We start from the raw sequence: 15175 nt of genomic DNA on the forward strand, positions 1-15175 counted from the left end.
TCAGGGTGAAAAAAATTTTCCTTATATCCAACCTAAACCTTCCCTGACTCAGCTTCATGCTACAATGGTGATAGGTTTCTATGCTTGGTCCCATGGGCTGTCTGCCTATGAACTATATCACAGAAAATGATAGATGAGGGTATGCAAAGCACTCAGAATAGAAAGTTACCCTCTTACATAGTTAAGATATCCAAGAATCTGATTTTCTTTTAGTACGTCTTTCTCAGAAGAGGGTTCCATCGGAGGTGTGAGGAAAAAGAGAGTCAAACAAGATATATGTATTCACCAAACTAAAATTTCCAAGTCTGAAAAGTGAATGTGAATGAACAGCTGTGATGTGTGCAAGACAGTCTGGTACTAATGAACAGCATTACCAATACACCGATTTCCTGTACTGAATGTAACTATTGAGAAGCTAATACATTAATGGTGAACTACTAATATAAATTAAAAACTAAAGACATACAGCTTTCAGTCTGCCTTTCCTTCTGTCAGTTATTTTGTACTGCATGAGTGAGTTATTTACCTTCTTATTTCCCTGAGATGTTGGTTCACAAGGGTAGAGTGAGCAGACTCAATTTCACTGAAAGTAATGGAGTGAGATTACCCAGAATTATTTCCAGTGGGCTGAGTTTGTTACATTCCTTCTGTTGTGAGAATATAAGTAAACAACTAAACACCTTTACTGAAAGCTGAGAATCTTCATAGTCATCACCTCTTCCTATTTCCTTGGATTAGTCCAGCATTTTGGGTTTAGCCATGCTCAATTAACTCATCCAGGAATTGGTCCAGTCAGAAACAGTTGATTTAAGTGAGATAAACTGGGCATCTGCCTGGAAAAAAATGATTATCCAAAATATGCTTTCATCATGAGAAAATGAACTGTGCTACCTCCATATTTAAAAACATATGACTCTAAATAGATTCAGTTCCTTTGAAAGCTTAAGAAACAGAAATTAGTAACATTGAATCTGAAACTGAAACAAGCAGGTACAAAGTCAAAATTCAGTAACCAGTGTGTTAACATTTTAATGTACTGAAACTTGAACTTGGTACTAGCACCTTCATCAAACCTCTATATAAACTGTATTAAATTAAAGCGATTAAAACTGGCAATAAAACCAACCACTGCAGAAGTGATTGAAATATGTAGGGTGCTTGCATGTGTTTGTACTGGTGGTAATAAAAATACTGCCATATTTAGTCACTGATTTGCTTTAGGAAAGAAATAAAATCAGCTGACAACACTCGCCTGTTTTGTTTCAATTACTGAAGACTTTTTCCTTAAAAAATAGACCTAAAATTAGAAACATGGTTAATAATTAAGGGGGAACGTCCATGACATTGGAGAATACAAGGCAATAAATAACTTTTGTGGCTGATTAAATGATGAATTGAAGCTGAAGGTGATGATAACCTCAGAAGCTCTTTACTGCAAGTGAACACCAATGCTTCAGATATTTCTTTTGGATTTTTTTCCTGGTCTTAACTGCATTTGAAAATATTTTGCTATTACTTTTTAGGTCAATGAGACATCAGCTAATTTGTATGTAGCTAACAGCAGAACTAAAATTCTGCACTTTCAAGTGGGCCTCAGTCCAGACTCCGAGCACAGGCACACGTGGGTGTGGTGAGTAGATTTTAAACTTCTACATGTAACACCTCAGTTACTGATCTCCCTGCTGTTCAGCTTTGAACATTAAAGAAGTCAAGAGCTGACTGTACTCTCCAAAACTGCAGATTTGACTGTTTATATCACTTAAAACCACCTGTTGACAGATGTAAAAGGGTGTTTTATTTTTCGGGATGGTCAGATAATCATATCGTAAAATACATCTTCATGTAATCACATTTTAATATACCTATTGGAAATGGTTAGGCCTCAAGTGAATCTCACATGCTATCCAAAGTACCCATTTGCAAGTAATAAAGGAAAATTTGCTAATAATCTGTGGTAAAATATGAACGGTTCTGCTAATTCAAGTAGCACAGATGCAGCATGTGCCAATTTAGAAAATACATAAAGCCAAAAGGCTACTAGAATCAATCCAATTTCTGATGAAGTCACGGAAACGTTGGCTTTAGATGTAGCACAGCTATGTGCAGTTTACAAAAGAAAATAGGAGCTAACCAATCTATCAGGAGCAGACATCCAAAATGGCCCTTAATGCTCCTCATGGAATCCAGATTCAGAAGAAGAAAAAAAAAATTAAAAAGAAGAAAAAGGATGTAATAATAGACGCACAGCAAACCAAATAAAGCAATTTCAAAATTACTAGAGAGCAACGAGTAAACGAAAAATGCCTTTGGGTACACCATCTGTTTATCCATTCCATATTATACCTTTTCATCACAATTACCTAAAGTGGTATATTTGTGTTTCTCTAATGTATGGAATTCATTACATAGTTTTGCAATGAAATTATCACACTGTGGCTGGGACATCTGCACCCTGTCATATATCATTCTATTCATTTCTAGTTAATTTAATCCTAATATCTGCCTACATGACAAGACAGATGTTCAGCTATACTGTATCTTCCATAGTTTTCTGCCTTGAAGAAACTTTAAGTCACTGAAAGAACTGACATCTTTCAAACAGACATCTTACGGGTTTGGGAAGAATGTGTGTGCAGATGTGTGTATATGTATGTTTGCGTTTATATGCCATGTTCCTTTTTAAGAAATGTGTTTTACAAAGCAAAAATTTTCCACAGCAACTTTTAAATATAAACATTTTTCATTCCATGCACGTAAGTTTCTTTTGAAAAATGTGCTTTACTAATATTTTGGTATATTTGTTTAATAATATTCATAAATACAGAGTATTTTTTTTAATTAACTTTTTGCTCTCTTGCTTTGAATAAGACAGATATTTTTTCATCATTGCTGATTAGAAATTTTTTACCAGTGTTCCTCTTTGCCTTTTGAGCCTTGACCCTCAAAACTTCACATGGCAATCAGGCTTCGTGGCCAATAGTGCTGCACGTCATGTCAGGCACAAATAGGCCATCCAGAAGTACATTACATTCCATGTGTGTTAAAGTTGTTAACAGCATTGTGTGTCTGAGTCTGTGCCATTGGTCAGTGGCAGGATGCACAGAAACTTGGAGCACATCCGTGTGGAATAAGGTGTAATGACCAAAAACGCAAAGCACTTGCTTTTTATCACTCCTGTCACAGTCCTCTTCAAGTGGTTGTCAAAGGGCTTTGCTGTGTCTTCCACTTATTGCACAACATCTTCAGACCAGATTTACAGAAGGTCTTAGGCAGATTTTAATACCTATTCGCCAGTCAGCTCCCAGTTTACCACTCCTCATCTCAATCTTAACAAGGACACAGTAAATTCCTTTAAGCGGAGCAGCACATAAGAGCATTTCCTCATTCTGACCTTACTGAAGTCACACTTGTGACTTTGTGGTTTACAAGTCTACAGCTCTGTCAGCCAAACACCTTTTTTAAGCACGCTCACACATGTTCCCAAAATCTTGGCGCTACTATCCTTTTAAGCTGTTAGCTGGGTAAATACTGTTGATATCATCTCATGGCATTTTACTATCTTACAAATGGTACAGGCTAGTACAGGTGCTTAGAGGCTCCCAGATTGGGTAAAAAAGGTGTAAAATGTCCAACACAACTCAGAGAAAACAGAACTGTTTACTGAAAGGAATTACTTTTATGTTAACTATTTTCCAACACTTTTGAAGAATTTGTGAGTTTAAATTCTATGCCTGTAAGCTGCCAGATAAGCCAGAAGTAAATTATACCCAGCTGTTGTGTTGGATAACAGCAACAGATTGTGTAATGGACACCCAGATAAAAACAAACATGAATTGATTTAGAGTATTAATTATCTAAAAATGGCAACTGCTTTTCAAGTTGTTTGGCTGATGATGTGGAGGGTAAAATAGCTTACATGCACCTCTGGCATTAAGGGAATTTTAGGGAAAAAAGTTCTGGAATTGCATCTAGCCCTTGGAATGGATCTTTTATTGCCTTTACACTTTAGGACCGTGATGTCATGATACTCCTGTTTAAATAAAAACCTCTTTTTTTCTTGTGTTGCAACCAATTTAGAGCATGAATACACTAAACAGGGATATCAAACCAGAGACTGGCTAACATTTGTTAGCATCTATTTTAAAAGAGAATGTTTGCTTCATCTGTCTAAATCAGAAGACACTACTTTTTGTCTTGAGTCTATGAACTTCAGAGAAAAAAAAGTCATTGGTTACTATGTGTGTTGGTGGTGTTGTGACATCCTTTCCAAAGCTTCATAAAGATAGATTGAAAAATAAAAGGCAAAAAGCTGCTAAGGTGTTTCAAAGTAAGAATAATGCAATGAGCATCAGTATCTCTGGACTGCTCATTAATTATATAAACCTCTCTGCTAATAACACAGCATGTGACATTTGCTAGCAATTATCAGTTGTGTCTATTTCCACAGGCTGAGGAAAGGAAATAACTGTGGTATATGCTGGCAAATATAGGATGTTCTGACTCTGTGGCATAAGACCTTCAGTTTTCCAGTAGTGACCACTACATTTTGGATGCCAAGAACATGGATTCAGTAACAGTTTCAGTGAAACTTCCCAAAAATCACTAAAGTCAGCAAAAATCTCAGTAATTACCAATGATAAGTTCTTAAAAAACCCAGCCTTCTCTCCACTGAAGAAGTGCAGGGGGATGACTATCAGGAATTAAGCCAAATTCCAGCACAGATCGGCTGCCTAATACATCTGAGAGGTTTTAGATTTCTAACATGGAATGGATTAACACTGGCAGTGGGCCTAACAGCCTCGTGTGATATGAAACAGTAGCATAAACCCTGGGACCTTTTGGGGATTGTAAGATTATTTGTTTACTGAAATACATTTACATAGGGTGTTCTTTGAAAAAAAAAAAAGGGGGGGGGAGAAATAAAAAGAATAAAAACCCTTAAGAGAATGAGAGTTCCTCTCTAAGGCTGCTGCTTATGATTTCCAGAATGGAGACAACCTTCCCCCATGGGGATATTTTGGTCTGTTTCATGACAACATGTAACAAGGTTGCTCAGTCAAAAATATATGTACTTAAATGAAAAGTGAGGTACTACTGGACTGAACAAAGAGTTTATGAAATCAAAACATTGAACATGAGATCAAATTATTAGGAAAGTGAATTTACAGAAAGATAAGACAGACATAGGTAACACTGAAGTTCATCCAGAGAGGCACCAGAAAAATAAGCATTTGAGTTTGTTAAACTGGATGGCTTAACTTTTAAATAAGACCCTAAATACTGAATAGCACTAATGTTTTTTAATTCCACTGAATTGCTGAAGAACTTTTAAACATTATATTAGACGTGGTGGTTTTACAAGAATGGTTCATTAATCTTGCTGCGCTCTTTGTGTTGTTTGATGGTTGAACTTGTCTGCTAACATAAGATAAGGCTTGACTGTTACTGGGGTCCAGCAGATTTGGGGTCTGGTTGTAGAGCAGCTGTTGTTTAATCAGAGCCCAGGAGCCTTTATATATATATATTCTACGGAAGTGTGCATTTGGTGTTAGATGTCAGTTGTCTTGATTCAAATTACTCTGGTGACAGTGCAGGCTTTTAACATCAGGGATGTCTGTGATGACAATATTTTGAGAAAGTTTTAAAAGTTGCTAAAAATCTTGAGCAAAAATTTGTAAGTTAACTTTTTGCAAGGCACAAAAATCTTTTATGCTTCAATATAAACTACTTGAATTTAGATAACTGCCTCTCATGTACTTTTATCTTTTTTCTTTTTTAGAAATTTTTTTAACTACTTTTGCAGTTGAAAGTTGTTTGTTCTTTACTTTAGAACCAGAAGGGAATTAAAGATCATGGTTTTTCAGAGTTGACAAGGGTCTATTCTTTTTTTAAAATGACTAAAATACTATTTTGATTTGCCTTTAGTATGTGTTATTCCCTCAGATATATATATATGTATGTGAAACACTGCATACATTGCTTGAGTAAGAAAACTAGAAGTCAAACTTACAAAATTCAACCCTTAGACCTCAAATCAACCTATCGTGCAATTTGAGCAGATATTTATGTCTGCATCCACTTGTGGGTGATGCTTTCATATTCTTGAAGATCCACAGAAGAAAGATATCCAGACACAGGTTTGCAAAGCTATTTGCAAACCTACCACATCACACAAATCCCAAGAATCCCCAGGGCCCTTCCTCCCGTGTGTGAGTTATAGAATGTTTATGGAGCCCAAGTTGGGCATCAATAAAAAAAGACTGTCAGTGCTGAATATTGTAACACCTAGCTCTGATTTACCTTCTTAATGAAAGAAACTATGACCTGAGAGAGGTTTTTTGGGCTTGATCTCACCAGGTCTTACTTAAGGACTTTTTAACTGTACGTGTTTATTGGACAACAATCTAGTAGCTGTGAACTGTAGTTGGCTCTAGGGTAGGCAGGCAACTAAACAGGGATTTAGGAGAGTTTTGAAGCTGAAACAGTAAATCAGATACAATTTTTCCTGTGGAGTTAGCCTTAAATGTCTTTCAAGCCTGTTCCAAAGAACATTAAAACATACCTGAAAAAAACTCTAGTATTTAGACAACTCCTAAAGACTGGTAAGACAAAATAAGAAGGATCAAAAGCATACAGATGATGGTTATGTCTCAGTCTGTGTGATTTATTACAATATAACAGATTAAATATTCGACCTGCAAAAGTTAGACATTGTAGCAGATCAAGGGTCTCATTCAGCCTTCTTCATCTCTTTGCTGAAGTACTGGATAATTAAAATTTAAAAATACATTATTTAAAGCAAATCACTAAATTAAATAATCCTGGATGAATATAAACACACCAATTATAATTTTTTACATGTCTCTGTATAGAAAAAGGACTTTTTTTTTATTATTCCTTTAAATTTTCATCATTTTCACTAGAAAATAATCACAGAGACTCCTTTTCTACTAGTAGGTGAGACTGTGAAGGCCTGTATGTAATTTGACAGTGATTTTAAGGGTCTCCTTCTGTACTAAAACCCTGTGTGAAAGGGTCATTGGACCCTAGTCAGATGCAAGACTCATAACTTTAAATAAAGTCTGTTGGAAATGAGTGCCCAGTTCTGTAAGAATCTAAACATTCTCTGGGGTAAAAATATAAATAAATCCACAAAGGTTACATCTAACATTGTGAGAAACATTTGTCATAAAACTCATCTGGTTTCAAGCCCTTTTCTGCAAAACACAAGACTTCAATCTCAGACAAGATTCAAGTGAGCTGCTGTTGATGGATGGCTTTGATATATTACTAGTGAAGCACATGGTTGTGTTTCTTCCCTTTCATAGCCAAGTACAGTTTTAATAGCAAGGGACAACCTGCTATGGCTTTGTCTTTTTAAAAATTTATAAAACAAATAGCACAATGTAACCTCAGTGCCCACTGGGACTCCACAAAGCTGTCATACTATCAGAGTATAAAAATATAGAATCATGCCAGAAAACTTTTTTTAAGTATTGAGTTTATTCAAACCTGGAAAACTCAATACAAATCAATGGATGAGATTAATCAGAAGAAAAATACTCATAGAGATCAAAATTTTATGTTGTACTTGATTTAACATAGGTTGGCTTTTCAGGGGGGATGTACAAAGTTGAAGATGATACATAACACCCTGAATGGATGCTCTATACCAATTCTTTGTGGAAACCCTTAGGTTTTAGTCTTTATTTTTAAAATGCCCAAAATAATAAGATAACTCATGCTTTTAAAATTCTAGTCTAAGTATTAAATATGTTCAGGACTTGCCCCCTGTCCTGATTCCTTAAAGGTTTTATTTACTACACCTCCAAGTCACTTTATCTACCTCTGTGATACAAACGATTCCACTGACTGACTAGACAATCTTTGATTACACTTGACTTGCAGGTTTCTGAGGTAGCTCTAAAAAGTGCCCTAAAAAAAAGTTGAGGTTTCATCCTGACAACATGCAGCACTGTTTTTCCTGTTAGTTTTTATACATTTAATTCATTAGGGAACTCTGAATGCATCAATTTGTTGCCTCAATAGCATGAGGTAGTTACTAGATTTATTTGGTTTATCCTCAGTGATTAAGGAAGACCGATTCCCTTTTCCTGCCCTTTGAGGGAGCTCATGGTGTTATGGGGGGCATGTCAGCAATAATTAAGAGATATCCTGGTACAAATCCCAAAAGATACATATTTTTATAAGTAATTCCCCATGGAAAAACTTTAAAAATGATGCACTTGTTCTGAAAATGCTTCAGGCCTTCTCTAAATAGATTATATTGCTGGTTTTTTTAAGAGTGCATGACTTGAGGTGCACATTTTGCTTGTGACTCACAAAATCACAGCACAGTTATGTGAGGGAAAACACAGAAATAATGTGCAGTGAACTTCAGTGCCTCAAAAAGAATTTATCATTCAGACAATAACCCAGCTTCTTATTTTATTCAATTGTAATGCAATAAGCATAACAGTTTCTTAGGCCACAACAAAAATGTATTTTATTGGCTTCACGCTTGTTACTTTTTTACAATTTTCTTGTCTTATGTAGACTTTGCCCTCATTTGGACTCCATGGATTGAATTTCTTTTTCTCTTCAGAGGTTTGTCCTTTAGTGGGGTACATATTTCAAAATGGTTTTATACTGCACAACGCCTTAAGCCTTTTGGTGGGTGTGCTTTACACTTCAATTTTCCCAGCAACTGCATGGAATAATTGTATCACTTAGCAGGATATCAGCCACAGATGCAGTTCTTATAACAATACCCTCTGTGTCAGCTGATTTAAAGATGATTCCACTTTTTGCTTGTAACAAGTTTAGCCTGATTTAAAATAACTGAACATCAAATATTAAAAATATTGATGTAAATGAAAACAACCTACTGTATTCCTACTTAGAAGCCAGTGAAAGGAAAATGAGAAAGGGAAGGCAAATAGAGCACATATAAATTAAAGTGAAAACAGAACAGAAAAAAAAAGGGAGAAGAGGGAAAAGGCTAGAAAACTTTTAATATAGAGAGTAATTCAGTAAACCTGTAAGTATGAACTGACACTTCATTTTTGCATGCCAGTCTTGGGTTCTGTAGTGATAATGGCTCCAGTGCATATATGGGCTTACTTTGGATACAAATTTGTTTAAAACCCTCAAGACTTTAGACACCCAGCTTAGAAATTCAAACTCCAAGAATTACCCTTATTATCCACCACAGTACCTGTGACCTATTTTTCATGTGTTCCACTGCCTTGTTGAACTAACGCTACATGTTCCCAAAAGTAAGCTCCAACACGGAAAAGCTCACAGTACTGCCACTATGGCAGAGTAAGGAATCTGCCTCTGTAGATATTCAGGTGAAGATTTTTGAGTCAAGACTACTTTGAATAATGGCAACATGCTGAGTGCATTCCCAAGCAGTTTAGGAGCATCAGGTGAAGTAATAATTTAAATGATTCATCCCATTATTACACACAAAATTTATGGCTAAGTTGGAATTGGATCTCATATTTTCTAAATATGGATACCATTTATCAAAATACGTTTCATACCTTGAAGTGCTATAGTTTAAGTCATGTATTTCTAATCACGTATTAAAGATCTGTCTTCTGTCTGCATATCTCAGCAAGTACAATAAAACAATACACACTAGTTATTTAAACAGCTGTTTATGGCACTTGTATTTATTATGCATATCAAAGCAAAATGAGAAGGCAGAGGTCAAAAGAAACAGATTCAAGAACAAAATTCCTCATCCTTCAGGCAATGAAGGTCAGGACACATAATGGAGTAGTCACACCAACCCTCCTAAGGGAGATGCATTTGACACACCACATTTTGGTGCTATTTTCTGGTCCGTCATGGAGTTGTACAAAGCACTGAGCATTGTAAAGAGGTTGCCTTTTGCCTAGATCTCAAAAGGGAGATAAAAGATGTAATCACAAATATTATTATATTTTACATGCAGTGTCCTTCTGATTAATATTGATGTATCCATAAACAGCAAGAGCTAAAACAGCTGAGCAAGCCCAGGATCCAGGGGCCTTTACCCCATCAGCCCTTCAAAGATAATTATATTTACAAATAATCCCTGCCCTCATGAGATACTGGGGACTAATGGAAGATAAATAAATATGAAATCTGGAACAATGGTATCACAGGGAAGTGGCTGACTGAAATATTAGAGATCAGCACATACCAGTGGAATCATATAGATACACCAACAAGGGGCTGGAAGTCCAATTCTCTTTTATTTCTCACACGTGGATAAAGCAAGAAAGATTAGGCATAAGAGAAATTGCTGGTTAGAAAGCAGATGATGCTTATTCAGAGACATGGACTTCTATGGGACAAAAGTGCTTATAAGTCACTTGAGCACAATTTTGCTGCATGAGTTTAGGAGAACATTCTCCTGCCAAAGTCTCACCAGTAGTGTACAGCCTTTTAGATTCAACAGCATCCCACAGTGTTACCCCCTTCTATCAACATACGTCTTCTTCTTCTCATCTGTACCTTCTTGAGTAGGTACAGATTCTCTTGTTCTGCAAGACCCCTTAGAAAGTCAAAGCAAAGCAGCTTTAACACTCTTCATAAGAGTGAGGATTCAAGAATCTGGCTCAAGTTTTCTCTCCCTTTGATCGTCCCACAATCTTCCCTTCTCACTTCCAAGCATTATTACAGTTATGATTCAGTAAAACACAAATTAAGCTGATGTAGAAAGTTGACCTAGAGTGTTAGCATGTGTTTAAAGCTGAGTGTAAGTATGAGTGTCTGACTGAATAGTCGTGGCTTATGATCAATGCTCAAAAATTGATAGTAATCAGAAAGGGATGCCAAGCAATCAGGGGCTTATGTAGCCTGCTGAATGGGGCTCCTATTACATATCAGCAGTTGTCTGCTGTACCTTATGTCAAAAGTGACCCCTTCCCTAGTTTAAATAACAAAGCCAGTGCACAGAATATGGTGATAGAAATCCTTTGCTCACATTAATTATCATAATTTTTAAAAATTACCAAAAGTATCTTATCTTTAAATTAAAAAATGTTGTAATGATAAATCACTTGCAAACTAAAAAGCACATTTTTAAATTAAAAAAACCAACAACATAAAGCTTCAAAAAAAATTTTTATAAAATCAGAACTGTGCTCTAAACCTTGACCTGGAGATTTAGATACTTTTTTTTTATTTTTTTCAAGTCTAAGTTGGTTTTTTAAGTTCATGAAGAAACTGAGACATGAACATAGCATTTTTTAGCCAGTAACTCATACATTTATATTTTTGGGTTTAGGTTTTGGAAAAAATGCACCTAGTTGTTTTCTTATTACAATACTGCTGGTTTTGTTCACCGGTCCGTGTTTTTCTTGGAATGTGGTAATGTGGAATGTTTTAAATTAGGGGTTTTACTTTTTACTATCCAATGTCTACTAAATAAGTCCATCATCTAATTCTAAAATTGTGAAGCAGCAAACATACACTTGTAGCCAGCGATACATATATTTTTACTCCAGAGAACTGCTCTTCTGTTCTAAATTTACTGCAGAAAGTTTCAGAGACAAAAGAAAGGCTCTTTGCCAAACCTAGCTTCATTTCTTTATAATAATCCTTTAGGTCTCTTCAAATATCCTAACTAAATATTGTAAACTGCTGAGAAGTTTCCATCAAGGCTATAATCAATAATAACAGTTGCTAAACTTCAGCTGACATAACAACTTGTGCATAGAAGTGTTTCAAATGAAACTATAGAACAAATAAAGGCATTAGACTGGATGCAAATATTAAAGTCACATTTTATACCCTAATTTTAATTATAATCAGTGTTTGAAACATGAGCCATACATTATATTAAAAATATATACGGTATAATCCCTGCTACTGCAGCCCACTGCATATTTTGCCTCCCACCACAACAATCACTATTGTCTGTTGAATACACATGCTGTTTGGAATGTGAACTGATGAGTGTATTAGCAGTGTTGAGAGACCCTCAAGAGGTTTGGATTTGGGGTTTGGTTTGAATAAGAAATTTAAAGATGGAATTATAATCTGATACTTATTTGAAGCTCTAGGAGGTTACCCATATAATTCCTTCTCTTAAAATCAGAACAGTTGACTTGTGATTGATGCACTGTGTTGGCTTTGGTTCCCAGATCTGACACACACTTAATCTGTTGAGAGATTTCTTGTCCTAAAATTTGGGCTAATAACTTAGTGCTTCATTTTCCCTCTTTGTGTTGCTCTCTGCTTATTCTAGCGTATCTGAGCAAGAACTCTCTCTTACTATAAGTACAGTGTACAAAATTAGGGACTTTCAGTTGAATTTCTAGGTACTGCTGCAAATATTATTAGCCATGCCACAACTGCCCAGTCCAAACATCTTGTAGTCCACAGCTTGATGTCTTTCCAAAAAGGGAGAAAAGGAATTTTAAAGTTTCAGTGTCTATCTCCTTAGCAAGACATTTTACCCAACATAAGAAATCCATATTGCCGAGGCAGCACAGTGAAATGCTTCCTACACTGTCTTCAAACACCACTCAGCGTGGCACTCTCTGCCTGGAAAAAAAAACCACCAAACAATCCAGTAGTTGGAAGTATAATGGACATCTCAGAACCACAAACTATGATTACATTCAGCTTGATTTGAATGCTCTTTTGATTGTCATTGATAGTGGTTTTCAAGTGGATTTGCAAAGAATCAAAATTTTGTCATTTTAAAAACAATTTGTTTGGAGAACCCCACCCAAAGCTTATGTGATAGCTATGAAAGTACAGACATTTTCCTCAATATTTCATAAACCTCTAGTCCAAGAGGACCCAAATTTAATGAAGAAAAAGGAAATGATCCCCCATCTAACCATTTAGAATACTGAAGCAGGTATTGTCTTGAAGACCACAGACTTGCACACTGCAGATTGTGCTGAATCCAAGCTACCCCCTCAATCTCATCCCCTCCCTTGCTCTCCTCATGCAAAAGTTTCTAACAGTTTGCTTCAAAGGTTCCAACAATTTCCCTTTGTAGTGTGAGTGTTGAGCAGGTGCATGTGAATAACAGGATAGTTCCCATCCAGGTGACATGTGTTGATTAGCTTATTGATTGGTACCAATGCACTATAAGGATGATAAGAAATACTGATACTTTATGGGTAACAATTCTCATACTTTTTGCTTTTATCTAATTAGGATCAACACTCATATGGCCCAGCTGACAGGATTGTGGAAAAAACCTTTAATTCTCATCTAGAGCTATAGCGTTTTACAGCACAAGATAAGACAAGTAGGAAGTTCTGCTCTTTAAAATCCCATACAAAAAATTTCACAACAGGGGAAGTTAGCATTTAATAACTACTCATTAGAAATTTTTTATTCTCCAATCACCTCTGTGTTGAACCAATTACCTCTCCCTCCTTCCCCTGCTTCCAGCAACGTTGTATTTTTAGGTTTGGAAATATTTAGATTTAAGGGTTTGGGTTGGTACATACAATAAGACCAGTCAGAAATAAGAGAAGCTTGATGGGTTTTGACTTCTGTAACTAATATCAGTCTGCTGGGTCTATTAATAGGACTAATGTTACCTGGAAGTACTCTTGGCCTGGATTTGTACTAGAAAGACATACACTTACTCCAAGTGTTGATATAGGGAACTTGAAAAATCAAATGAGCAGGTTAAGATAGTACTACTATTCTATTCTTCCTCATGTTTTTTCTTCAGTTTCTAGTCAGCTTGTATAATAAGGAACAGCTGCAAAACAGGCAGGATCTATAAATAAAAACAGAAACAACAAAATGTCACATTTTGATAGTATTAGTTAGTATTTTCATGTGTGTTCACACTGGAGATTGTGCCAAACTATTCCGTTGTATGAACATTCAGAATTCCAAAAACTTTGAAAAGAAATGGGTTTCAGTTATGGTTCACACACGTGCTCTTGCAGGAGGCAAGGTTTTCATCATGTTCATCAGAATGCCACTAACTGAAGGCAAGATAATAAACTGAAATAAAAATTGAAAAAAAATTGATTTTTATTTGTAATAACATTGACAGTAGACAATGTTTTTCCTTCCACAAAATGAGTTATTCTTTTTCTTTAGTAAATCTATTCCCTGAAGGGCTCTAGCACAGATATTTGTGCTCAGTACATGTGAAACTAACACATGCATTCGGACTCACAGCTCCCATTCATAGGATCTGTTGTTACATCCAAAAAAAGTGTCTCTCACAAAGACACTTTATAGAGCAGGGATGCACAAGATTTTTTTTTAGCAGAGCACATCTTTGTGTTCTCTTCCTATGACAGCACTAGGAGAGTGTTGAATAGTATCCATATGGATAACTCAGTCCCAACGTCAGTTCTTTGGCTTCAGTGGATTGCATAAAAGGCAATCCACTGATATATTTCCTTCCTTGGAACCAGACTTTAAGATGAGAGTCTCTCTTACTGCACACAGTTAAATGTGTTACAGTTTTTTCTGTTAGGATGATTGACTTCTTCATTCCAGTGTCATTTGAAGAGTAACTATATACATACAATGGAAGAATCTGCAATAATACTGTGAAGGGAGAAAAGTATGGAAAAAGTCTTTCCCTTGTCAAACATACAGTCTCAGCAATCCAAAATTATACTTAAGTGTGCTTAGTTTTCCCTGCTAGACAGTAGCAAGGTAGCTGTAAAGTGTTTTATCATGAACCTCCTCACTCTCGGTGAGATTCCAAATGTTGCCATCCAAATGTTGTACAGAGACCTTTGATCTCTGTACAACAAGGTAACTTGCAACAGCTCAAAGAACACATGTTTTTTAATCCATATTCTACAACAAATGAGCCTAAGAAAATATGAAATAAGGATTCTGTTACCCATTATTTTAGGTCATCTAGTTGGAGATGTAGAAAAAATAACCAGGATCCGCTTCACTTTAATAGATAATTACTTCCGAAAAATTAAATAGGCCTTTTCTTGGTAGGTGAGTAAACATTGTTCCCTTACTGCCTTCCTGAGATAGTTATGTTCCAATCAAAGTATCTAATTGTAGAATTAGAAACTTCCCTTCAGGGGGCAGTACTGAAGCCTTCTTTGTCATCTTACATTAACTGATCTGGGCAATTTTGTCCACCTTCCTCTTCCTACTCCTGCAAGTGAATGCTTGTCTTTATGAATTTTATTCTTTGTTACTTAACTCAATCCTT

General features: G+C 35.9%; 1 long non-coding RNA gene across 1 annotated transcript in view; it reads left to right on the plus strand.

Moving 5' to 3' along the window:
- The first annotated feature begins 1466 nt into the window (after window positions 1–1466).
- Window positions 1467–15175, plus strand: part of LOC113950907 — a 55381-nt gene continuing 41672 nt past the window's right edge. The window contains exon 1 of the long non-coding RNA XR_003528928.1: window positions 1467–1630. This is a non-coding gene — a long non-coding RNA (uncharacterized LOC113950907). The remainder of the gene's footprint in view (window positions 1631–15175) is intronic.

This window comes from Corapipo altera, unplaced genomic scaffold, assembly GCF_003945725.1.
Source record: "Corapipo altera isolate COAL_440 unplaced genomic scaffold, ASM394572v1 78, whole genome shotgun sequence".
In the NCBI taxonomy this organism is placed as follows: Eukaryota; Metazoa; Chordata; class Aves; order Passeriformes; family Pipridae; genus Corapipo; species Corapipo altera.